General features: G+C 45.3%; 1 pseudogene; it reads right to left on the reverse strand.

Annotated features, from left to right (window-relative positions):
• Window positions 1-26908, reverse strand: part of LOC127235231 (TOX high mobility group box family member 4-like) — a 106437-nt pseudogene extending 79529 nt beyond the window's left edge.
• Between the last annotated feature and the right edge of the window lie 492 nt (window positions 26909-27400).

Raw genomic sequence — 27400 nt, forward strand, 5'->3', positions numbered from 1 at the left:
CACTGAACCTAGAGTTAACCAATTTAGCTAAACCAGCAATTCTCAACCTCCAATGACCCTTTCAGAGGGGTTGCCTAAGACCATGAGAAAACACAGATATTTACGTTATTATTTATAATAATAGCAAAATTACACTTATGAAATAACCAAAATAATTTGTGTTGGGTTACACAACATAAGTAGCTATATAAAAAGGTCACAGCATTAGGATGGTTGAGAACCACTGAACTAAACTAGGTAGCCAATGAGCTCCAGGGATCTACCTCTCTCCGGTTCCCCAGAACTCAGACAGCAAGCATGTGTTAGGAAGCCTAGCTCTTACTTAATGCGGGACATCCAAAATCAGGTCTCATGATGTGTTCAAACACTTTATCAACTGAACCCCCTTCCCAGTCCTGTAGATTTGGGTTTTTTATCCTTCAACCATCTCCACTGAGTAAAGGGACTCATTGGCTGTTCCCTTCATCTGAGGAGCTTCTGTTTTTCTCCATCAGAAATACCAAGAATCTGTCCAGAAATACAAATAATTTCCTGGGGAAACACTCTAGGTTGTTAGCCAAATGACACCAGTGCTCTTATGAGCATTGCTGAGGGGACCAGTGATTGGTACTTAGACCAGACTAAAATAATATATTCGTGCTCCTATCTGAAAGTGTGGAAGCAGCCATCAGCGTCTGATGAGAGGACTACAGTCCCAGAGAACTGACCTCTGAGGAGGCGAACTGAGAAGCAGAAAGAAGCACGTGCTCCTTCACGGCCATCTTGTGGCATTTGCCCCCGCTCCTCTTCCTCCCTGGCGCCTCCCCCCATGTGAGCCTGTGGAGCTGTCATGTGCTTACTGAACACATGTGATATTTCATCTAGGCTCTGGGTCACAGTGTAGACTACAGTGTCGCAGACTTTGTTCTTACGCAATTGTCGTCCTTGTGTGTGCAGGTTTAAAAGAAAAAAATGAGTAGATTCCTTTGGGTGCTGGAAAGTACTCTGAAAAACATTGTAAAAGGATTAAAAAGTATACAGAGACTGGGATCTGGTTGGGAAATTATTAAAATGCAAGATCAGAAAAGACAAGGGTGGCTCAGCATGGCTCTGGCCACTATTCTTTTGTAACGCCAGCCGTCACTAAGGCAAACTTTGATGTCCCAGTGGAGTTTTGCCATGCATGACTGGCCAATTCCAGGCAACAGTGCGGGAAAGAGTTTTCCGAGAAAGGGACCTTTGTATTAAAATCCTCAGGACAAGGAAGTGCCAGTTATGCGGAAACATAAGACAGCATTCCAAGTATGGAAAAATATAGTGCCTAGTACAGCAAAGCAAAGAAAACAGGTTTGGGAGAGATACTGACCTAAGGGAAACTCAAGCTGAGGGGAGGGGGGTGTAGGTAGCAGGGTCAGACATAGGGACTCAGCTTTGGCAGGGTCAGACCTACAGGTATAAAGAGAGTGCAGCAGGGTTGACGTAGGGTGGCAACGCTTTTTATCATACATTAGACAGCTCGCCTGTCTGTTTAAGTTCGTTGTGGTCAACTTCTCTGTCATATTTACCACTGGGTCTGCAGCCCCATGAGGTGGCCTGCTTGTTATACTGTAGGTGTTCAGAAAACATCAGTTACCGCTCAAACTTTGTCTGACATGGTAAAACGTTCCTGTGTCCCATTCTTATGACTGGTTGTAAGTATACCCTAGGAAAACTAAGACGCTATGGATAAAAACATTCAATGGAGATGCGCTGGACTTTGCTATGTACTAGATCTTATGTTTATTCTCATAGTAAGCTGGAGTTAGAATGATGCTCGCAGAAATTGAGGAACTTGCTCAAAAACAAAAACCGAGCAGAATGCCTGGGTTTGGCATCCCATTAAGGCCTGAGCACTCTCGGGCTCTAACTCTCAGCATTTTGACCACTGTACGCCTCTACGTTAACCACCGCTCACTTCAGTCTAACCTGGAAAGCTCAGGAAACAGGACTGAAGGGGCAGAAAGAATGTTAAGGGCCAGAGGATGGGGAGGGGTGCTATGAAATGCTCTCTTCAAGAAATTACTTCCTTGTTGCATGCATATATATATATATGAGAATAACTCCTCAAAAACAAAAAACAAAACTGTGGTTATCTACACAAGGGAGCACCGGTAAAAATTCTAGCATGGACTAAGGAGGAACTCATGAAGCCCATCCCTAACTAAGGAGCTAGTGGCAGTTGATGGCAGCTAGAAGAAGGAGAGTAACTTTTCTTAGGGGGAGTGAAACTGGTAAGTTGACCATGTCCAATGGTTGTCCCCACCTGTGCAGCAGTAACTGAACTTGGCGGGTTATATTTCTTTTAAAAAAAGACAAGACATAAAGTTGAGGGGAATATGTGATAGGAAATCACAGGGAGAATATTAATGTATGGCGTGTCAGATCGCTTTATTTCAACTCGAGACAAGCTAAAGTCATCTGAGAGGAGGGAACCTCAACTAAGAAAAAGCTTCCATAAGACCTGGCTGTAGTCAAGGGCATTTTCTTAATTAATGATTGATGGGGAAGCTATCAGCCCATTGTGGGTGGGGCCGTCCTCGGACTTCTGGGGTTCTCTAAGATAGCAGGCTGGACAAGCCAAAAGGAGCAAGTCAATAAGCAACACCCCTCCATGGCCTCTGCATCAGCTCCTCCCTCCAGGTTCCTGCCCTGTTTGAGTTCCTATCCTGACTTCCATTGACGATGAACAGTGATGTGAAAGTGTGAGCCAAATGAACCCACTTCCCTTCAACTTACTTTTGATCATGGTGTTTCATTACAGTAACAGTACCCTAAGACATATGGGATTTTTGAATAAACTACAATAAATCACTTTGAATGTGTTGTCACAAGGAAATCATACATGTTGGGGAGGTAGATATGTTCACACTGATTTGGACATTGCACAGTATTCATATGCATTGAAACACCATGTCACACCCCACTAATATAAAATGTATATATGCACATAATATTTATGTCTTCCTGTATCAATTTAATAAACTTTAAACTAAAATAACTTTGTAGGCAAGAGCTCACACTATTGCTTTGCAAAGAAAAGGAAAAGAAAGAAAAACAACAAAAAACAACCTTTAGAGTTTTCCTGTGAAATCTCCAGATTAATCCAGAAAAGTTATAGTTGCTTATTCATTTGCAAACATGTATTTAGAGCTTAGTGTTTCCTCACCACTGTGGTGATTAATTCATTATTCCTGGGGACCAAGAAACTCCCCCAGGGCAGTGTAAAGTACAGCCAGTTGAATATGCCTGGATCGTTAAACTTTGCTGAGTATCTCATACTAGAAACTGCTCTTGGCTCTTATCTCATTTTATTCTTTGTGACAGGTTAATCTCATTGTCAATCTGATTGAGTTGAGAATTACCTGGGAGATTAACAAAGCACACTCCAGGGTGTTAGTGGGGTCATTTGCAGAGATGATTAACTAGGGGGAGAAAATCCACCCTGAATAAGGTACCCAGATGGGATAAAAGTGGGAAAAGAGAAAGCTGGCTAGACTGTGCATGCATATCCCCCTCTCTTCGCCCTCTCCACCCATCTTCTCTCTTCCCCATCTCCCCTACTGTGAGCTTCTCTGACATTTCCTTCGCACTGTGACAGAAGACTGAAGCCTCTGATACCCTGAGCCCAAATAAATCTTCCCTCCTTTCGGTTGCCTATCACGTTTGTTGTCAATGATTAAAAATAATAATAATAATACGACTAACGGATTTTCACAAGATCCTCTTCGTAAGCAGTAGTGTGTCTGTCCCACAGATAGTGGATCCGAAGCCTCAGGAGAGCCTGGCCTGTGGTCCTACAGTTAGTGGGTGTGGGGAATACGGGATTAACATCGGGTACTGCCTTATTCAATAGGAACCCACGTGAGGTCAGTGTGCTGGTAGACGTGAACCTCAGAGTTATCTGAGTGTCATTTGAGATACTATTTTTGCAGGAAGACAAAGGTCCAGAAAGTCCCTCAGACAGCACCCCACAATTCAAATTTTCAGGTCCCTATTGCTTAACACCAACACTCCCTGAACTGTTAAAACAGCCGTTAGCTGTTTGTTCACAGTTCTGAAACTTGGAAGTTGGCTCAGCTGAGAAGGTTGGTCTCCTACCGGGTCGCTCATGTGGCTAAATGGGTTTGAGGGATCAACTGCAGCCGGGCTTTAAAGAATTCACTCTTGTGAGGAGGCAGCAGATGCCACCTCAGTTCTCCTCCATGGAGTCACTCAGGCAGAAGTTCAATACACTCGGGCTTGTTACATTCCTTCTTTGAGCCAATTTACTGGCGGCCCATTGATCTAAGTAAACACACGAGGTGGGGCCTGGGGTTGGCGTAGGAAGAGCTGACACAGGGTGTGAAAATAGCAGGTGCAATCACACATGTGACAAGAGTCAACCACAGCAAACAAGCCAAGGCTATGGAGCTGACAAGTGGCCAGATTAGACATCCCCTGCTTGATCCTGCCTGCCCATTAAACCCAAGGCATTCGATGCAGGCTCTGACAGAGGGGAATACTGGTGACTGGGAGAGATCTGGTGAGGGTTAGGCATGGGGGTGGGTGGGGACATCTCTGCTGACTCTGGAAGGCTTTAGTTTACCTATATCCTAACTTCAAGATAAGGAGAATTCTGGTTGTAAGACCAGAGGACACTGGGAATAAGTAAGAGAAAAATCAAAAGGGTCAGATTCAGATTCTGAATGCCCATTGGTGTGACACTGCTGGGAATGGAGCATGTTCTCACAAACGTTAAGTACTGTGTGAAGATCCCAGGGTGTACTGGAACTCGGGGACTTGTCAATGCAAGTAAGAAAGTTGGCTGAAATCGTAAAGCTCGTAACATTGTGGCTCCATGCACTCTAATTCCCTTGAAGCTACCATAATATATGGAGGCGAGCAGTGTGCTGAGAAACCCCAAAAGTTGCATTATATTTCAGGTTTGCAAAAGCTAAAACCTGTCTCCTTAAAGGATAAAAACATAAATGGTGCAGGGAATAGATGGGGAGAAAAGTTAGTAAAGTGCTTGTCTGGCAAGCAGAGAGCATGAGTTCAACCCCGCAAATTGACATGAAAGATGAGCAGGGTGACGTTGTTTTAATGCCAGCACTGAGAGGAAGAGACAGGTGGATCCTGGGAGTTTGCTGATCTGTCAATCCAGCCTATTCAGTCCATTTTCAGTCCAGCCAGAGTCCATGATGCAGAAGCAATGGTGTTCAGCACCTCAGGAATGGTCCTCAAGGCCATCCTCTGACCCCCACAGGCATGCACACATGTCTGTGTCCTCTTCACACACAGGAGACAACACATGAATCCATGGTACACTATGTCCCACGTCACATTTGCCTCTAAGCCACTCCTGTGTTGACAGCTTGGAGTTACTTGAGTGTCATTCGAAATACTATCTTGCAAGAGCAGAAAGGTCCAGAAACCCTGTCAGGGAGAACCCCGCCCCCCACAATTTGCAATCCTGCCATTTATCAACTATAAAAAGGAATAGAACTGTGGAGCAGGTCGGCTGAGTTGGAACCCTGGGACCTGAAGTTTGTAAATGGGCTGCAGTTAAGAAAGACCAGAGTTTTGTTTTTTCTTTTCTCCCCTTGCCCCAAGGATGTTATTATGTCTTATTTTCCTGATGGTCGCCAAGACAGGATGGACTTGTTTTGTTTGTTCTTCAGCGAGAATTTAGATTTCCTTAGCAGATTTGGTTGTAGGGCACCACCGAGCCATTAACGGCAGCGGGTGGGAAAATAATAATAGTTTACACATCTATGGCACCATTCAGCTGTCTAAGCAATGCTGGGAGCTTTATCTCATAGGGGCTTGGCAGCAAGTCTGAGAGAGGCAGAACTGGCATGCATGTCTCTATTTTACAGATGACTGCGTCTCTTACTGGACCCATAGGTCGGAAAATGACCCTCTAGCATCTTGCTGGGCGGGCCAGAATAAATATGCTGGTCCTCTGTAGCTGCCATGGTTTTGCGTTGAGAGCCTCTTCCAGTACTCCTTCCCTATTCCATGTAGTCTGAAACTTAATCCGCAAGGTTCATCTCTCTGGGACACTAATTTAGAGGGTATTTCAGGGTCCTCTCTCCTCCTATCAATGGCTGCCACAGTCACAGTAACTCTTAGAGCTATGGATCCTGCTCTACACACTTATCAGCTTCACTGATTGAGTTCCATCAAATTCAGGCTTCCATCACAATTGGAGATAGACTCATGCTTTGTGCTCCTTTTGGGGGGGACTGGGGTAGGAGTTAACTGAAGGGTTTCGGGGATTCAGCAATAAGGAAGGGGCTTTAGACACTTTGCCAGGATTTCGGAGATAAAATACCCTTGCGTACACCTTCAAATAATGCTATGAAAGTCCTGTTCCCCTTCACCTCCATTCTCGTAAAAGACTATGCTATTGCAATGGTGGTAAAATTGCCCCTCTGGCTCAGAGTGCCACTTTCTAATAACGGAAGCTTTGCCTTGGTATTTTCTTCTATGCACTGGCTATGTGCAGGAGTTATTCTTGTGAACCTGGTATCCAACTGAAACCTGAAGATACCGAATAAGGGTGACTGGTCACTAGCATGTTATTTCCAAAGTCTTGAACAATCATTTCCAGTGCTGTACTAGAATACCTGTTTCTTGGATCCACTCTGCCTGTTAAGATTTGCATGCATCTTGTCAATTTCTGCTCATCCATTACTGATGGGGAATGTTCTTCTGTATATATGTTTCTCTTACTGTTTACTGAATAAAACACTGATTGGCTGATTGGCCAGACAAGAAGTGACATAGCTGGGCAGAAACTTGCCTCTAGCTAACCACAGATGTCTGGAGGTCTGCTCAGAGAGGCAGGAAGTGACATAACTGGGCAGAATTAGGATACAAGCAGGGACAAACAGGAAATGGCTCTCTTCTCGGTGGAGACGCTGAGCAGTTATCATGTAGCTGGCAAAGGAGTTGCAGGTCCAGTATTCCCCGGTAAGACGAGACCAAGTGGAAATACATAGATTAATAGGAATGGGTCCATCCAACATTATTATAACTAATATAATAGTTATATTATATTAGTGTGTGTTCATTTGGGGCTGATGAGGCTGTGGGACCAGGCTGGTGAGAAAGAATGTTACTGATACGTCATCTGGTGGGCAGACCACCCTTGCCATCCTAGCATAAAAACTGATGCCTAACACCCTGTAAGTATGCGGGTTTGTGGCTGATTCATGTTTTATTTTATTTTACATTTTTCTGATTTGCTGTGTCATTTGTTCAAACTTTAGGGTCTTTCTTTCTGCCTTTCTTTCTGTCTTCCTGTCTTCCACTGTTTAACAGAGTCACTGAGGCATGCCTCAAACTCCAGACCACCCACATCTGCTTCCCCCATGCTGGGATGAAGGTATTCCTTTTTCCATATATTGTTAACTGAATATTTGACCCTCTTCTAGTCAACATCCCGTGAAGCAGCTGAGAAGGAGCCCTCCTACGCTTGGGTTCTAACAAGTTCGCGGGCACCTGTCTTGGTGTTGCCATGATAAGATATCGTAACAAAAGTCATTTATGGCAGAGAGGGTTTATTTTAACTTACACCACCGCATTGAGGTCTGTAGTAGTTACTTTTCTGTTGCTGTGATGGACACTCTCGACCAAAAGGAACTTAAGGGAGGAGCTTATGGTTCAGGGGCATCAAGTACAGCGTAGGAGGCACTACATGGCGTGGGGACAAGAGCGGGAAGCTGGCTGATAAAGCCGCAGAAATTTGCTGTGATTGGAGTGGAGTTCAAGCCTGTCTTACACAATGCACAGAAACACAACTATCTACTACACTTTTTCCTCTACTGCAGAAATTCTAACACAATCTGTCATGATATTTTTAAGAAGTGTCTGGTATGATTTTTTTCCCCCGTTTACACTTCATATTACACTTCTTATAAGACCTGAATTTGTTAACCTGGATTACACCTCCCCTTAGGCCCCCTTTCTTTCCATATGCTCAACCACACGGTTCCTCTTTTGGTTGTTTTCATTAGTCAGACTTTTCTAAACTTTGTCCCTAAGTGCTAGCTCTTCCCTTGGCCTGGACCTTCTCTCGCATGGCTTTAGCTTGGTTGATGTCCTTCTGCTATTTAGGAATCAGCTCAAGCGACATGTTCAACAAGATCTGCTCTCATCCCCACCCCTTCTCATGCCAGTCTATCTTAGTCACTTTCCCACTGTTGTGACCAGATACCATGACCAAGGCAACTTACTCAAGACTTAATTTTGGTTTACGGTTTGAGGGTGTGAGTCCATGACCATCCTTTCAAGAGAGCATGGCAGCAGGCAGGCAGACATAGTGCCGGGGCAGTGGCTCAGAGATTATATCTTTATTAGCAAGTAGAAGGCACAGAGAGACAAAAAGGAATTGGGCTGACTTTCGAAACCCCAAACCCCACTCCTAATGGCACACCTCCAACAAAGCCACACCTCCAAATGCTTTCCAAATGGTTTTACCAACTGATGACCAAGCATTCAAATACACAAGCCAATGGGTGAAGGCATTCTCACTCAAATCACCACACATTCCATCACCCCAGTTTAATTATGTACACCCAAATGTGGAACGTGTAAGCCCATCTATCAAATCCTACTTGGCTTGGCTTTGTAAACAAAGTTATATTATTATGCAGTCATGCCTATTTAGTCTTCGATTGCTTTCATGTGCTTCCTGTGAGATGAATCATAGCATCAGAGACCTTGGGGTTCCCAAATTGAAAATATATGCTCTCTGGCCCTTCATAAAAGAAGCACACTGTGTCATTAGTCATTGTTCTGTCCCTCTTCAATAGAACTTAAGCCCCATAGATACAGAACCTGTCTCCTATTCTTGTATGTGCATTGCTCTAACCAACTACTACAGGAAGCATGGAAAATAAATATTAGTTCTTCATAGTTCTGGAGGCTAGGAGTACAAAATCAAGTCATTGACACCTGTTGAGGACTACTGTAAGTATTCAAGATGGCACCTTTAATATGGTTTCCTCCAGCTGAGTTGAAGAATGTCCTCACTGACAGGAGGCATCAAAAAGAGTTAGACTCCTTTTGAAGCCTTTTATAAAGGGATAGCATTAGCCTGTTCATGAAAGGGGATCCATAAAATGCTCCACCCTCTAATACTTTACACTAAGGATGGTTTCTAACACATGAATGGGGTGGGGGGTAGATCATAGAACTACTCTATTAAGTCATTCTTTAAAAAGCCTATACAATAGTGATAGCCCTTCAAATATTTATACATGAAATGATAAAGTACTTGGGAAAAAACTTGTTCAGACTTTTAATTGTGTTTCATTGTGGGAAAGTCATAGCAGCAGAACATGGACATGGGTGATCATATTGCATCCATACATAGTTAAGAAGCAGGTATAAATTAACACACGCATTCCTGCACTCAGCTTACCATATCCGCTGTCACACGACACTGGACCACCTGAGTAAGGAATGGTACCATCCACAGTAAGGTCTCCTATCTCAACTGATGCAAACAAGACAACACTTCAAGGACATGCCCACAGACCAGCCTAGTCTAGATTGCAGAGCAGGTGACTGTAGTTCATTGCACTCTGGGGAAGGAGTCTTTCTCTCTCCTTGGCATATGCGTCTGCCATGTGCCTGCAGCTCCTCCCACAAAAGGAAAGGAGCAGAGACAATTTCCTAATCCTTTACTTGACTTAGCTTTGCGACAGCTTTCTACAAATGGGTAAGATATAAGCAAGTATGTGCCAGCTCCACATCTAGGGTCGTGAGTTCTCATCATAACCACCAGAAGAAGCATCGGAGCAGCCTTCTAGCTCTGCAGAATGAAAAGACTCCAAAAGCAGAACCAACTGCATCAGCCAAACCCAGTGACTTCAGCTGACTCCCAGATGAGTGAACTAAATCAATGTTTCTGGCTGAATAGCACTCAGTCCTAAGATGGCATAGCATGTATCAGTTGTGGCAGTTAGATACACGATGTGGTGAACTCCGAGAGCTGACATTCGTCTGTCTACAAATAAGTCTCCCCTCTCGTAAATGGAGATGACAGTAATTACTGTTCTCATTCCTGCATCACAGCAGGTGTGAAAGCCACTTTGGGGAGGATGGCACACCAGGTACATGCAAGCTGCAGCTTGTTATTCCTTAGAGGATATCACCAGTGCATCTGTTGGAGGGAATGGAATTGATTCCAATCAAAGAGTGGGCTGGGAGTGGTGGCCGGGCAATCAATTCATCAGTGGCTGGGACAGCTAACGAGTTTGTGGCTTTGTCCTGAGCCACAGTTGGTCTTAGGTCACTCATTCCTGAGAAGGTCCCAGAAGAGGGGTTTCTGGAACTAGCCTGGAAGAGTTCACTTCGAGAGGGACCAATTCGGTTGGGGAAGAAAGTCCATGATGTGGGAAAAGTGGGAGCTGTCTAGAGACGCTGCTTGCTTGTCATACCCAACACTTAACTAATTGAACTGAGAGGCAAATGAGAAAGGCTTCGGCGTGTGATAAATTAATCAACGAGGGCTGCGGCAAACTGCCCACTCACATCATTAATTAGTCATCCTGAAAAGGCAAGGAGACGCTTTCTTTATTTAAGTGTTGACTCTGCAGCTTTATCTTTATTTTTTTTCCTTTTAAGTCTTAGGGGTATTTTCTGTAATTGATAAAAGAAGACTTTGATCAGATGTCAGTAGGTAGAGAAGAAAATGTCTTTGCTGGGGGAACCACACAGGTAGCTGTTGCTGGCTGTGACACCAGAGAGAAATGTAAGGCAGTAGGCATTTGTCCCAGAAGACTTATGCTGAGCTCAAAAGTAATTCAAGGATCAAACCGACATCCACGTGTACGTGCTGCAGTCCCAGAGAATTGAGAGGTTTTAACCCAGGACAATGTCATGAAAGAGGGTAATTTCCAATTAGCCATCTTGACCAGTCATTGGGATTTGGTCCCTAAAAAGGCAGCTGATGACTAGTAAAAGGTGCAGGGTGCTAGACTTTCATAGAAACTTCCAGTTTCATTGTCATCCTCCCTGTCCTCATACCCTCCCCCCAGTACTGCTCTTGGAAGGTTCCAAATGCTTTCCGTAGTTCCCCAGGGAACATTATGGGCTGGTTAATATGATCAACGTGACAGAACACAGAACTGCCTAAGAGACAAACCTATGGGCATGTCTATGAGGAAGTTTCTAGATTAGGTTAATTGAGATGGGAAGTCACACCCTCTCTACAGGTGGCACTATTCCACAGGCTATGGTCCCAGACTAACACACACACACACACACACACACACACACACACACACACACACACGTATACAAGACAGTAGACTAAGTATCAGCATCCCTTAAACTGTAAGCCAAAATAAACTCTACTTCTTGACAGGCTTTTGGTTACAGCAATAAGAAAAGCAACGGATCCAGTTAGAGACCCTCCACAAAGAAACAGCATTTTTTCTTTTACGGGGGGGGGGGGGGTGTCTACTAGGCAAGCTGCTGCCTGGAAATCTTTGCTGGTCCCTTGGCCCTGCCCAGAGCCAGGATGGAGGCACCACTTAGCATGGCCCCAGGCAGTGTTACAGGGCAGCCAGAGTCAAGGAGAAGTTCTGCCTCCCTGCTTTCAACTGAGCTCCCAGGCCAGCCATTAAATATGGCAGGCTTAGCATTTCCCACTTCAAATGAGGCTGGAAGGTCCCGGGAGTCACCGCCCACCCCTTCCTGCCCTCCTTCACTCATGCTGTTCCACTGCTGAATGAGACAAGGTCAGCAACTTCTAGCCTTTCGACAGAGCCCTATTTACCTGGCAGAAAATTAAAACAGAATTTGGAGAAGCCGGGCACAGAGATGTCATGCAGACAGGTGGAGAAGGCTTGCTTTCCACCTGTCTACTGCATTCTAGTACCCAAAGCACCTGGCCAAGTGGGGTCATGTGGACAGTTTCACCGGGGGATTGCTGTAACACGAGGCTAGCATGGTCCAGGTAGAGTGTGAGACTCAGCCCTGGTTGTTTGTGCTCCTCCTGTTATGCTCAACCAGGGTTCTGGGTTCCAGGAGCCTGCCCTGGTTCCTGCTTCCCCACATACCTCACATCTGCATCCCCACATACCTCACATCTGCATCCCCACATACCTCACATCTGCATCCCCACCGAGGAGCAGGTCTAATGCTATCACAGCATCAGATGAGGCTGCATGCTTTCAGACCGGCCCCTCTGTGGGAGACTCTACACAAAGGTACGCTCATCCGTACCCCGCATGATGCATGTGATGCCACGCAGCAAGGAGAGAGCCATTGTTACCTGGGGTATAGCAACAGGCTTGGGGCTTGACTCCCTCAGTAACCCTGACCAAGTTTCCTAAGTTCCCTGACCTTCGCCTACTGTTGAGTCCTAATGTAAGTATGTTGGTATAATGTGGAACTTGGAGTGGGCGTTTACGGAGTGGCAGAGGTTGGTAATGACCCTGGTCCATACAGGTGCTCAAACATTCACTTTATTTTTGTTTTGTTTTGTTATTTTGAAATAAGGTCTTGCACAGCCCTGGCTGACCTCAAACCCTTGATCCTCCAGCCTCTACCTCCCACCTACTGGAATTACAGGCATTCGACATCACACTCAGCTCAGTACCCAGGTGAATTCTTTCCATAGTAGATCACCGCCCGCCCCCATGCCACTTTATCAAGCTCCCTAGTAGAGAGTTAGACATTTGATCACAAGCACAACTGGTTTGGGTGCACACTCACCTGACTCACTAAGCACCAAGAGCAACTTAAAGGAAAACAAACGGCTGTGTTTGCTTGAAAGGAGGACACTGACCACAGGACAGTGTGCCCAGCTTGCAGAGGCTTCATAAAACGGTTTCTTTTCCAGGTATCTCAGAACCCGTACACAGCCAGGCTGGTGCCTGGCTCACAGGACTGGCCACCTAGCCACCCCCATCATCACCTACAGTTGCCATCAATTACTCATTATTCCTGGGGTCATAGTGCCGGTGACTTCTCTTTAATATAATGTCTACTACATTAAAGTTTATCTCACCACTGTGACTAAGCGCCTAGCAAGGGCATTGAGGTTTCCTTTGGCTCGTGGTTCAGACGAGAATGTCCATCGTGGTGATTAAGGGTTGGCACTGGAAGCCAATCTCTTCAGCCAGACTGGGCAGCAGAGAGCCCGGGTGAGTGAGAACCACAGAGCATTTACAGGCCTGTCATGCCTTCAAGCTGGACCGCCTTTCTGAAAGGTCTCACAACGTCTCATTAGCAGGGTCACCACTGGGCAGCAAGTGTTCAGGCACATTGGTCGGTGAGGTGGGCGGGGCATTTTAAACTCAAACCCTAACAAACAGGAAAATGCCAAAACAGCCTTGCAAAAGTTGTGAGCCATTTTGAGTGTTTATTTTAGACAATAATAACAACAACAAAAAATAAATAAAAATAAAGGGGGGTGAAAACCCTAGCTAGAGAGGTGGGCTTGATAAGTAAAATGCTCGTCATGAAAGAATAAGGACCTGTACGAGGTCCCCCAGCAGTCAAGTAAAAGTAGTTCTGTCCTGCTGTCATAAGACTGTAATCCCAGGGCCATGGGAGACAGGAAGATCCCTGCGGCTCGATGGCCAGCAATACACCTGACTCTGCAAACACCATTTTCAATGAGATCCCACCTTAAAAAACACGATGGAGAGCAACATCAACCTCTGTCCTACATGTGCATACACACACACACACACCACTCCATCTGTGGAATTACGCCTTACCCAGCTCCATGACTGTCTTAGGAGGCCATCCTTGCTTTAATATTAAACACAGCAAGCCCAGATACAAGTTGTTCCCCTTTCACGAAATCAAATTAAATTTTCATGAAGGCTCATGACTTCCTCTGTGTGGTTTCCCTTCAGCTTCTCCATATAAGCCAATAAAGTCTCAATTAGATTAACCCCTTCCTGACTCTGAGTGGGCACACTCATCTGAGAGATGGGGGTGCCTGTAAACATGCCCCCTGTTGGCTCTCAACAAGCAACTAGCTGGAGGAAATATTTACAAATCTAGTGCTACTTGCCTCCTCCCCAAGTGTCTATGCTAACAACCTCCCTAGTGCTAAGAGCCCTGGCTCCCTTCAATTGCCTTCCTCTGACCAAACCGACCTCCTTTCTCAAGGAACTGTCTTTGGGGAGCAAATTAGGTTGTTATAGATTCCAAACATATGCTCTAAATTCTCCCCTCCGTTTCTAACATGCTGCCGTTTTTTTCCCTCTGTGAAATATGAGAGATGTCTTTATTACCTGTAAAGTGTCTTGCTTCCCACCTCCTCTTTTGCATGGCCTTGACAGTCCCAGTAACAGCAAGCAGAAGAGAAAGAGAGGCCCACCAAGTCTGTGTTCTCAAAACCACAAAAACTACTGTGATGCAAAGTCACTCGGAAAGTGTAGAATGTGCCTATGTGCCAATGATTATAATTTAAAATTTACTCCAGTGGCAAGAAAGCCCTGGTAAGAAGAAAGACAACTAACTGACTAGGGCTAAGAGGCTATATTTTCAAGGAGGGACAGCTGATTGGAAATATTCCCTAGAGACAGGTCTATGAGGTACTGGGTTAATGGGAGGCATCACAGAACATCCAGAGAGCCAAAGGATAGTGAGAGACTAATTACACAGACAGAGCTATCTGTTCTCCACAGCTCTTCCTGGAGGTGGCAGATGCCAAACCCCCAGTTCCTTACTGGACAAAGGGGTGCAGTTGCCAATTAGGAATGGACATGGCTATAGGGGTAGAAGTTGGAGGACCTGTACCCTTCACAGTGAGTAGGAATTCTCTACAAACAGCAGAACAAAGAAGAAGAAGAAGAAAAAAAAAAAAAAAAAAAACAAGCCCACAGTGAGAACTTGTAAACAAGTTAGCCATTCTGGAATGTGAGAAATGTGAGGTAGGCAGAGTCAACAGGAAGACTAACTTCCAATGTAGAAGCAGAGCAACTGTAAAAGAGGATTGATTCTGGGAGGATCTGGGTAGAAACAGTGCTCACGCTTGACTGTGAATATATATATATACATGTATGTGTGTGTATTTATATGTATATATATATGTGTGTATTTATATGTATGTGTGTGTATTTATGTGTGTGTGTATTTATATGTATGTGTGTGTGTGTATGTGCATATTTGGAGAACTGTCCCTCCACAGAATGCTCTACATCTTGCTGAACAAATCCTTCCATGCCATCACTCCATCCAAGACTAAGCATCTGTGCTAGCATCTGATGGGATTTCTACAAGAGGCTCCTCTTGAAAGTAAAACCAACTGGGCAAATATCAAATGCTTCTCAAGAACCACATCACGGCTTACAGCTTTTAGAAATCCATTTATAGGTACTCAGTTTTGGAAAATAATTCAAGATGGTTTCTCCACATAGTTTTGCCATTGTCCAATGGCAAATAAAGCTTTCCTACCTGTATATTCTATAGTAAACGCTACAAAAATGATGTTTATAAACATGGTGCTGTAGTTTGCTTCCCTGTTGCTATGATAAACAACATGACTGTGTGTGTGTGTGTGTGTGTGTGTGTGTGTGTGTGTGTGTGTGTGTGTGTACAATGTGCCAAGGCACGTATGTATGAGGGGGTCAAAGGACAGTTTTGTGGAGGCAGTTCCCTGTTTCTGCCTTTGCATGTGTTTCGAAAAGTCAGATGGTTGGGCTTTTCATGGCAAGCGGCTTTACCTCCTGAGCCAGACCGCATTTCTTTATAGAAATTAAAACTATACATGTATATAGAAATGCAGTCACATACATATGACATGAACTCAGGAGGAAACTAGGGGGAAGGAGAGAGACCCAAGGCAGGGCAGAAAGAGAGAGGACTGAAAAGGGAGTGAGGGGAGAAGATGGTCAGCATGGTATAAAGAATGTCTCCAGATGAAACCTAACACCGTGTATGACTAATACAAAGAAACAACCAAAACGCTTCAAAGGCAGGGTAAACTCCAACTGCTTAAAAACAGTTTGCTACACCTTTCCATGGAACACAGAGTGTTTACCCTACACAAAGACCGAGAATGTAGTAACAACCAGGTTAGGATTCAGGTTTGCTTGCAAAGGACAGGAGCAAGGTACCTGGGTTGGCTGCCCACAGTGGGGATCCAGGATTCACTTTCTAGCTGTAACCTTTGCTCATCTGGAAGGAAAGGTTGGATTTGCAGGGTTCAGTACACACGTTTGCCTTAGCTAGCAGAAATCTTAACTAAATATGGAGTTCACCTGAAGTTGTGAAGTGGGGCTCTGCTTAAATAAAATGGGCAATACGTGCTTTGAAATGACTTCTGTCCGTCCTCAGACAGTGGGACAGTAGGTAGCCTCCTGGGAAGCAGAGACTGTCTGCCTCCTTCGCCTTCTGCTTTTCACACTGATAAAATGAGCGCTGAATGCTGAATGCTTTAGGGAGGATGTGGCTCTCACTCTGTTCCGCGTAAATTTTTCTCTAAAACGTTCCTCCTGTGTGGACCAGGGCACCAGAGCTTTTACTATGCAAGATGCCTCAGTGTTGTGAAACGAATGAAAACGTTACACATGAATCGAGGAGAAAACCTAGGAGGAAAAAGAAGAAAGGGATGGAAGGGAGTGAGCAGGGAAGGAGGGGGAAGAAATTAAGTTTGGGATTGCTTCGTAAAGCAACTCTTTAAGCTAATTCTCTCTACAGGAAATCAGAGTATGCGGTCAGCATAGCGAGGCCTGATTTTATGCTGGTATGTACACCCATTTTTAGTACCAAATGTATCCACTGAATAGGTAAATTCAAATACATGGGGAAAGTTTGGAGAAATCTAGGCAAACAGCATGGTAACAGTGGCAACAGCTTCACTTTCTCGCTTGCTACAAGCCCCCACGGGGAAGAACAGGGCTGCCCACCAGTGTCCACAGATAGGAGAAGGGGGAACACTCTGAAAATAAGTATCTGATAAGTAGTGATACCAAGCCGATGGGAAAGTTATTGCTACAGCAATAACCGTCATGGCTGATCACCACAGCAGGGGTGGCGTTTAGGGCTGGAGACCCAAAGAAGTTGGTTTCCAGTCCAGTTTTCCTCACGGATGCCCTTTGCTAAGTGGCCTGGTGTCTTCAGCCCTGGGATCACTCTAAGCCAGGAGTACTAGATAAAGTCTACCTCAGCTCTCATGTCCTGCCATCTTATATTCTCATAGTAACTACTCAGTTCGGGGAATGTTCCAGAATGCAGCAGGAGGGGGGCCCTCAGTGTATCCGATCACTGGCCAGGGATAAATGGTGGGTGAGAAACGTACAGAACTTACCTGGAAAGTTTATAGGGGAAAGATAAGGGAGTAGTGGAAGGAAAGAGAGGAGAGAGAGAGAGAGAGGAGAGACAGAGAGAGATCTGTCTCCCTCCTCATAGAAATGGCAGAGAGGAGGGAAGTAGGCGAAGTTTGCCTCTTAAAGGGACTTTTGCACCTCTGTGCAGACTAGTTAGTGATGTAACAGCCATAGGACCTGGGCTGACCAACGTACTGCCTGAGTGTGTCCTGCCAGAACACAGGGAGGAGGCCCCCATGACGTCTGGATCCTAATACACGGGCTGTATGGTAAAGTGCTTTCCTTTTTATTATTCCTTTTATTTTTGAGATTATAATATAATTTATATCATTTCCTCTTCCCTTTCCTCCCTTCAAACCCTCCCAAATGCTCTCTTTCCTATTCATCCAATTTATGACCTCTTTTTTTATCAGTTGTTCTCTGCCTCTGTCTCTGTCTCTCTCTCTCACACACACACACATAGATACATAAATACAACCTGCTCAGTCTGTATGTTACTTATATGCATGATTTCAGGGCTCACCATTGGTATCGTATTATTGTATAACCAACTTGTTAATATAGTGCCCGAGGGTTTTCATCAAAAGAAGCAATCTTCTGAGTTTCCGGTTGAACTAATAATCTCTAGAAATGTTGTGTCCGCAGAGGGTCCAGTTCTGTCACTGTGACTCGGGTCACCTGCGGTGCACTGGCCTGCAGGATCAGAGGGGTCATCTTTGGTTAAATGGGGACAGAGTCTCTACGGAGATCAAAGGGTGTGGAAGCTGTACAGCAGGGATGCGGCTATGAACTTATAATTAACACACATTTGCATGTTGGTGACCTTTGGCTTGTTCTCCCTCTCTGTGTTTTAAAGAAAGAGTCCTTTCATCCCACTCAACCCTCAATTAGCTGAGTACCACTAGACCTTCAGGCCCTAAGGTCACCTTTCAAGTCTAGGAAGTGGAGGTGGGGGGGGCAACAAGAATCATTCTGCAACCCTAATTGTCTTTCTTTATTAGCACTGAAAAGGAAGAGGGCATCCAATTTTGCCAGGTCTTTTGTCTTAGTAAGGCTCATCAGCAAATAATCACGAAGTGTGCATTATATCTGGACATCATTCTGCGTCCAGGCCTGCCTTCACTAACCTTCCAGAAGCAAAACGTACAAAGAAAACAGATTGACAGATAACCCATTCTAATGATGGGAACAGCATAGACATTGCTAGAGTATACAAATCTAACAACCCCCCCGCCGTGTGTGTGTGTGTGTGTGTGTGTGTGTGTGTGTGTTGTATAGACTGCTACATATTTGTTCATAAATGACCTCCTCTTTCATAGTAAAACATTTAATACTGGCAGGCACATGGCTAGCTAGCAAGGCAGGGTGATATGAACTTTTCTCAAGTGGATGTTGTAACCCAGTTTCTTCTGTCTCTCTCCTTTATCCATACCAGTCATGGTGATCCACCTAGATCCATCTGTGCTCAGGACCTGTTACAGAAGAGAGGTCATATTATGGATGGTGCCTAGATCTCTGAATGAATCTGCGGGGCAATGCTGTCAGTGAGTAGAGAGCTTTTCTCTGAGTGGTCATGTGGGAGAGAAGTGAGCATGTCCATTCTGCAAAGTGTGTTGCAAATGTTCCTTCTTCCAGCATAGCATTTACTGTAGCTGCTGTAGGAAGAGAAACCTGAAGCTAGAATCATTAAAACAGGGACCTGCAGAGATGACTCCAGAGGTTAATAGCCCTGGCTGCTCTTGCAGAGGACCTGGGTTCAGCTCCCAGAACACACTTGGCAGCTCACAACATTCCTACCTCTAGTTTCAGGGGATCTGAGACACTCTGCTGGACTCTTTGGGCACCAGTCACATATATAATATTCTTACATGTGCAAAACACACATACATGTAAAATAAATAAGTACTAAAACAGAATCATCGAAACATAAACATCAAAACTGACATGCGTGTAACCTATTGACCTGGGAGACTCTTTCTAAAACCATAGGTCAGGTTACCTTCTTTCAATTACTGGTGCTTTAATCAGAACTTCTGAATAAAATGGTGGAGAGGATGGTCAACTTCCCAAACCCTGCTTCTACACTCATAAAATAAAGCTACTAATTAGGACTGAACGGGAAAATGAGACCCACATGCCTGCCCCAGACAGTGAGGAGAAAACACGGGCCCGCTGGGAAGTCGGGAACTATTAAGGTGAGTATATGTGGTATGGGAGAGAAAGAATGGCAGAATGGATCATGTCCCGCGGAGAGAAGCTGATCTGAAGAGGTGAAGGCGGTGAGGAACAGGCTGAGGTCGGTTGCCTACTTGCCACCTGTGGCCATGGTGATGTTCAGGCCTGAGCTGCTGCCAAGGCCCTTGTCTGGGGCCATGCTGTTGCCACGGCTTTGGTCTGTGTTGATGTCCATGGGTCCTGTTACCACCAAAGGCGGAGAGGACAGGGCTACACAGAGTTGACCCCACTCCTCACTGGCTGCAACACTGGGAATAACTGGCCCTGCCAGTCCTACACCTCACCCGGGCAGGTCAACAGAGCAGATCCTCTTCTCAGGGACACAGGCAAACTGGCCCAGAGGGAATGAGAGTGGGAGAGATGGCCCTGCCACCCTCATCTGCCACGTGGTGACCTTGGTGACAGAAAGATGCCCTTCCCTCTTGCCCCTCACAACCTGTGGCATTAGGGAGGGCAGTCCCTGTACCTTGCCTAGGCAGCGCAGTAGAGCAGACCCTACTGACAGGGTCAGTGGTGTGGTAAGCCACCCCAGGAAGGTGAGCTAGCCCCTCGCCACCTGTAGGAGGTGGAGAAATCTGGCCTTGAGGTCCATCATGAGAGTGGAAAGAAGAGATGCCCCTGCCCTTCACCAGCTGCAGCACTGGAGAGAGCGGCCTATGCATCTCACCTGGGCAACATAGTAGAGTGGGCCGCTGTGGGTGGCGTAGGTGTGGATGAGCCAGCCCTGAGGGTGTGAGAGCAGAGAACTGGCCCTACCCTTTGCTCCTTGCTGGGATAATACCGGAGAGCTCAACCTGGTGGTGAGGATGGGGGAGACCTGGAGGGCCGACCAACCCTGCAACCGCCCAGGCCCAGAACCAGATCTATGCGTTGGTCCACTGCAACATCCACCCCCATCTATGTTCTGCTGGAGTACGCGAAGGGGCTGGTCCTACAGACCCAAAGCTACATGATCTTCTTGACACAGAGCAACAGCAGGATATCCAAGAGGAGTCCCAGTGAAGGCCCAGTATCGATAGTGCAGCAGAAAGAAGAGGCCTCGAACCAAAGCAATGTCTATTTGCAACTAACACTTGCAATTGAAGATGTATGGGCTAAAGGGTGCACTGTGTAACTTCCTATGTCACACTACAGCTTCCACTGTGAGATTTTTGTTTTTCTTTTCTTTGCTCTTAAATTTTATTTTATTTTATTTGCAAGGGTGGGGAGGAGGTTGCAAGGGTAGAGGACAGATACGAAGGGACAGGAAAATGAAAGGGATCAGGATGCATGATGTGAAAGCCACAAAAAATAAATAAAAGGTTAAAAAAAAAATAAAGTCACTATCATTATACCAGTACAGGAGGCTTGTTACTGAAATGTGTACCACGCAGATACACACACACACACACACACACACACACACACACAAATTTACATGCGTGTGAATTTGATAATTGATTAAAATGTTAATAAATTCAGCCCATTATTTTGGAGTTTTGAGTTTTAAGGGGGAAAAAAATCTTAAGAGTCAGCATAATGAAGCCATCAAACCATCTGAATAAAAATTTAAAAAAAAAGAGAGAGAGAGAGAAAGAAAGAAAAGAAAAAATAAAACTGCTAATGCTCAGACTTTACCAGGCTGCTGAGAGCTTTTGTTGTAATGTCAAATATCTCTTCGTTTAAATCAATTCTCTTATGAATAATGTCAGAAAGTAAAAGTTCCTCAGAGAAGACACATGTCAAAACACGAAGAAGGTGTGTTCAGGCCCATGCCATTGCTTAGGAATGAGACAAAATCCAGTGGGTTGCCAGACAGCGCGAGCCTGCTGCAAACAGAGGGAACAGTGTCAACTGTTGAGAAGATGTGCTTGTAGTCAAGTCGGAACAGAGTCATGAGAACAGGGAAAGGGCATGGGCAGACTGCTGGTGTCATTGAAAACGCACACTCAAGTGTTTTGAAGCTCTTAAGCAAAATGTGACCATGCCCGAGCATGTGGAGAATGGAGACATGATTTAACGTGAACGGTTGGGGAGGTAACAAAGTGATTCTTGTGAGCTACTGCACCAAAGTTTGGGAAGAAGTCATTTTCTCTATGAAGGAAGGCTCCTAATCTGGAAAAAAAGATTCATTCTGAGATGTTTCAGGGAGCAGCACTTTGTGTACCTGGAAGAACCCAAAGCAGCAGACATTTTGGTCTTTAAAAAAAATAATATAAAACAAGGTGTTTCTTTTAACTGATGCAAACCTTTGGGTCACTGCATTTATCTTTAAATTTGCATAAAATTTCCAGAATGTTCCTGGCCTTCTCGTGGACATCATCCACAGGAAGATCCTCCCTCCACCCAGATCATCTCAACTTTCCTCCCACATTAACGCCTTGTATTTGTCTCAGTTAAAACCTCCAAATCTTGATTTCTGCTTTTTGTGTTCCCAGCAAGGCTCTAGACACACAGAGCAACCTGCATGCCTAACATGGAGAGTGGCATGAGAAACATCTCACAGCTGTCAAAATCTTCGAGAGGCAATGGCATTTATTTCTGTCTGAGGAAATAACTTCTTCCAGGCTCTGGATGGAGAGAAATTAGGACCTAAATGACTAAACACCACAAATGAGCAGATATTCTGCAAATTTCCCAACGTACCCTCTCAAAAATCATCCCCAATATGGAAAATGAGCAGGACTGAGACACCGCACTTAAATGTTGTGCTTTTATATAATGTACCTAAATCTTAATTTGGCTGACAGACTGGCCTAGAAACCATTCCTTAATCCAATAGCCTCACAGCAGTACAAGCTAGAAGCACCCACTCTAAACATTTAGACATAAAAAGATGATTTAGGATAACCCAGACTTTCTGGCCCATGGGTCATCAATCTTTGTTCATTATTTTGTTATTTGTTGTGGTGGTTTTTCTGTCTTGTTTTGTTTTCGTAAGGCATTTCTTACAAAATTTTGTGATCTGGAATGTCAGTCTTTGAAAGTCAACCCGTGTATTCCGTCGTGGATCTTGGTTTTAAAACCCGTAAAGATTTTTAAATAAAGGGTGGTCAGGTATATCAGCCACAAGAGGCACTTGCTGCCAAGCCTAGCGACCTGAGTTCAATCCTGAGTCCCACACGATGGAAGGGGAGAACCGTCTCTTGCAAGCTGTCCTCTAATATGTCCAGGCGCGCGCGCGCGCGCACACACACACACACACACACACACACACACACACACACACACAGTGGGAGCTATGAAATAAGTAAGCAAATATAATTTTAATTTTTAAAAAATAACTTAAAACACTAAGATGGAAAACACAAATCTGAAATGAAAGATATAAGGTCGATTTTGTACCGAGACCCACAGAGAGGGCTCTGCTCTTACACCTCTGTGGTTTTGAGGATGCTAATGCTCTGCCTATCGTTTCTTCCTCTCTGTTGACTTGTCAGGCTTCTATCCAATCCCTGAAGAGGTAGCACAAGGTCCACCTCCAGGACGACTTCCTTCACTCTCCCACTCCTGCCCCTTCTACAATACCTTTGCTCATTGCCTTCTAATCAAAAGCTTCCTAGCCTGATGATTGTCTAGTCATCATCTGCCACAGCATGGCACCCAGCAGGCTCACAGCCATGTTTGCTGCCGCCGGAGCACTTTCTCCATGATCTCATCTAATGGTAGTGAACTGAGGTGAGCGAGTCTTCCAGAACAAGAGCAGAACAAACACAGGCACTTGGACTCAGAACTGAGTCCGTCTGCTTGCCAACCTGTCTGTCCCCAGCTGGACACATCACATACTTCAGACCCTGTCCCTCACCCAAGCCCATCTCATACAGTGAGATAGCATCATAAGGGATTAGTTCAAGGACAGCTTGAATCTGACAAGGCCTTGGATGAGTAATTTGAAGACTTTGTATTGTCTAGATAATGGACCCAGAGTGAATATTTTTTTGTCAATTAAGGGGGATTGACAGAGTTGGGAACTGAGAGGGAGCGTGGTTAATACAGCTTAAGCTCCCAACTCCTAGAGATGCTGCTACTTAGGAATTGGATGGCTCCCTGTGTATTTGCATGCCAGAGGCAAACAAAAGACATGCCAGTGTGCCTTGTAAGCCGGAGCAAACACTTATGGGTGAACTGAAATTGTGTGTGTGTGTGTGTGTGTGTGTGTGTGTGTGTGTTTACAACTGTCATTGTTCATGTAATTGTCTTTGTACTTGTGTGCATACAAATATGTCCTAAGGTCATCTGTATTTTATACGTAGGTTGGAAGTACGGTGCATCTCTATGCCTCACAGCTTCTGCTGTAGGCAGACACACTTCAAAGTCTCACACTTTAACTGAGTCTATGTGAGGTCCAGTGAGGCCAGGGACTCTCTGATACAATTTCCACTCAAGAGATTCAAATTTCTCTATTTTATGAGAAATTTATTTTAAAATCCAGTTGGTGGGGTTGCTTGCTGCAATAAAGGAAGAGAGTAGTGCATGATTAGATACTTTTTAAGGCTGGGGATGGAAGTTGCTTATATAATTTCTATGCAAACCACCAGACAAATGCAAATGCATGATTCTGATTTAACCTCAGTGGAGACTGAGAAATATAATCTTCTGTATGGTAAGGCAGAGGAATGGGGTTGAGAAAATTGCATTGTCTCTGTTACACACACACACGCACACACGCGCACACACTCACACACACATGCACACGCGCGTGCACTCACACTCACACACGCACGCACGCACACGCGCGCACTCACACACTCACACATGTACACACGCGCACACACGCACACACACACTCACACACTCACACACACGCACACACACACACAATCTGTCATAGAATTTAATCATGTCTTTGGTGTAAAATCCCACCTCCAGGTGCTGAAAGGTAAAAACCACCGATTGCCCATATCCCCAGACAGCCATTTATGAGAAACAGACATGAGTCTCTCAGCTCACATTGAGAATCCTGATAGAGTCATCTCAAAACAGGCCTCAGGGGAAGGAAAATGGGTCTGATGCTAATGAGCCATCCCAGGACAGGAGCAGGGAAATTTGCTACCTGGTTAATGAAAGAGAAGGATTAGCACACACTGGGGGATGTGTGAAGATTCTTCCCTTGGGGGAATAGAGTCACACTAACACAGCCTCAGTTTTTCCTCCTCAGCCTGCTTTTCTAGGTAAAGGCAGGCCCAAACAAACATCCCTACTACCCAAAAGTAGAAAAAACTCATACAAGTCTGTTTCCTAACCGCGCACATGAGGGTAAGCTGCCTCCCCTCCATGATTACAAAGCATTTACCACATATCTACTGTCTACTATGGCATCACAAAGGGATTCCTTCCTTGTCCTGCTCTACAGGGAGATGCAACATCACTTCTATGGACATGAATAACTCTAGAGCATAGTGTGTTTCTTTTCCCTGGGGTTAGTGCACTCCTCCAGGAGCTGTGAAAACATTGGCTTCATTTTACTTCTAAGGCTCACATCCTGGAAGATGTGTGAGCTTCACATGTCAGCCAGCAGAGGTATACAATAACGGTTCTCATTACAGCTTGAGGGCACACAATGCCAGGACTTGTGCCCACCCTGGGGATGCTTCTTTAACTGGCCTCACAGGTGCCTAAGTATTAGGGATTTTTATTGTTTTGTTATTTGTTTGTTTGCTTGGTATGTGTGTGTGCACGTGCGTGTATGTGTGTGTGTGTGTGTGTGTGTTCTTCCTGTGAGCACAGATATGCAGTAGAGAGGACAATCTTGTATGTCAGTTCTTGTTTCCAGCTTATTTGGGACAAGGTCTCTGTTGTTCACTGCTGTATGTGATCCAGACGACCGGGTCAGGAGCTTCTAGGGGTTCTTCTGCCTCTAGTTCCCATCAAACATTTGAAGAAGTAGGATTATAGCATGTGCTGCTGCATCCAGGTCCAGGAGATCTGAACTCAGGCCTTCTTACTTGTTCAGCAAGCACTTAACCCACAAGCCACCTCCCCATCCACAGCATCAGGGTTTTTAACAGCTCCCTGGGTAATTCTCATACTCAGCTAGATTAAGAATCATCAATGTAGAAGGATGAAAGTGATTCTGTCATGCCCGGGGTCTTTAGCTAGCCTGATTTCCCATTAATGATTTCCATTTAGAGACATGGCAGGTGGCAGGGAAAACCTGCCTAGAGGTTTGCTGTGGCTTTCACAGACACTCAAAGTCACTGGGTGGAGACGTGGGGAAGACGCGCACTGACCAAGGGCAACGGTAGAATGTGAGCTCTGAAGCCATCCTATAGTTGTTGCATAGAATTGAATTCACCTGGTCCAGAATACCCAGAAAAATAAGGAAAGGAAAGAATAGTCATCATAGGGAAAGAACACATAGCAACCTGGCAGAAAGTTATCATCTAAAAGGACCCAGCAAAAGAAATGTTCTGTAGGATAGGAATGACTATAAAGTTGGGCATTCAAAGTAAAGTTGATCCTCTTCCGATTCCCATGCTCCTCTACCCTAATAATCCAAGTTGCCCTTTGAAGCCTGTTGTGGAATATTAGTTGAAGTCTTCATTTATGCTGCAGAATATCTGTTTAGTGGTGCAAAGATGCATTGCTTTCTTTTATGTTGCATTTGTTTGACTCTGAAGCTGTGTTACTTTGCCTATTAAAACACCTGATTGATCTAATACAGAACTGAATGGCCAATAGCCAGGCAGGAGGGAGAAATGGGTGGGGCTGGCAGGCCGAGAGGATAAACGGGAGGAGGAGAACATGTAGAGGGAGGGGGGGGAAGGAAAAGGAGGAGAGCCAGGGGACGGCCACCCAGTCACACAACCAGCCACAGAGAAAGAAGGCAAGAGAGACACACAGAATTAAGAAAGCTAAAAAGCCCGGGGCAAAATGTAGCCGAGAAATTGGTTGATTTGAGTTAGAAAACCTGGCTACAAACAAGCCAAGCTAGGGCCAGGCATTCCTAAGTCTCTGTGTATTTATTTGGGAGCTGTGTGGCAGCCCCCAAAGACTAAAAAGTAAATAAAACAAACAAACAAAAAACAACTTACGGCAGTCTACGTGCAGCACATTTGCACTGGCGTCTTGGGGGAGACTAATAGGTCACAGAAGTGCATGTTGAGTACAAGGAGGTGAAGGGCCAGCAGCACAGGTGTTCCCTCTTCTGAATCCAGTGCTACCATGGCAGCACAGCATTGGGGAAAGCGGCCGTCTTGGAATTCTGGGGAGTGGCCCCTCCTGAAGTAAGGGAGAACCGCTGTGGACGTGGAAACGAAGCCACAGTACGACAGAGACGTGAGCTTCAGTATGAAAGGAGGCCTTTGGGTCCCACGGTCAGCAAGCACCGTGCTGAATATTCTGCACACGTTGCATGCATTAATAATGGGAGTAATGGCATACATCGCCACAGGGTATGTGCGCATTCCAGAAGAGGGGGGTCGACAATGGCTAATACACTTAAAATGGGCACGCCACCTGGCGGGTGATGAGGTGACAATATGGGGGGAACCGGCAGAAGCGTAGCGAGTGAGGGGGTGGGGGTCAACCCTGCTGAGATGGGAGACGGCCAGGCGATGTCTGACAAGTGTGGCACACACAGCGAGGACCGAGAAGAAGACCGGATGAAGGGGACGGGCTCAGTGGAGCTCTCTGGGGACTAGCTGGATCCCAAAGGAGGACGTACCCACACGGTCCAGAGAGGTGATTGTGAGCCAAGCAGCGGGGGGGGGGAGGGGGGAGTGACTGTCCCCACTCTACCATAAGTAGATAAGAGAATAATAGTGCTTGAAATGAGGCAAAGATAGAGGGAAACTATGTAGATAGTTCAAATCCTAAGAATCCAGGTGAATGGTGACCATACCTTGGCACCTCACACGTCTTTAGGACACAGTTTT

The sequence above is a fragment of the Phodopus roborovskii genome, unplaced genomic scaffold (genome assembly GCF_943737965.1).
Source record: "Phodopus roborovskii unplaced genomic scaffold, PHOROB, whole genome shotgun sequence".
Lineage (NCBI taxonomy): Eukaryota > Metazoa > Chordata > Mammalia > Rodentia > Cricetidae > Phodopus > Phodopus roborovskii.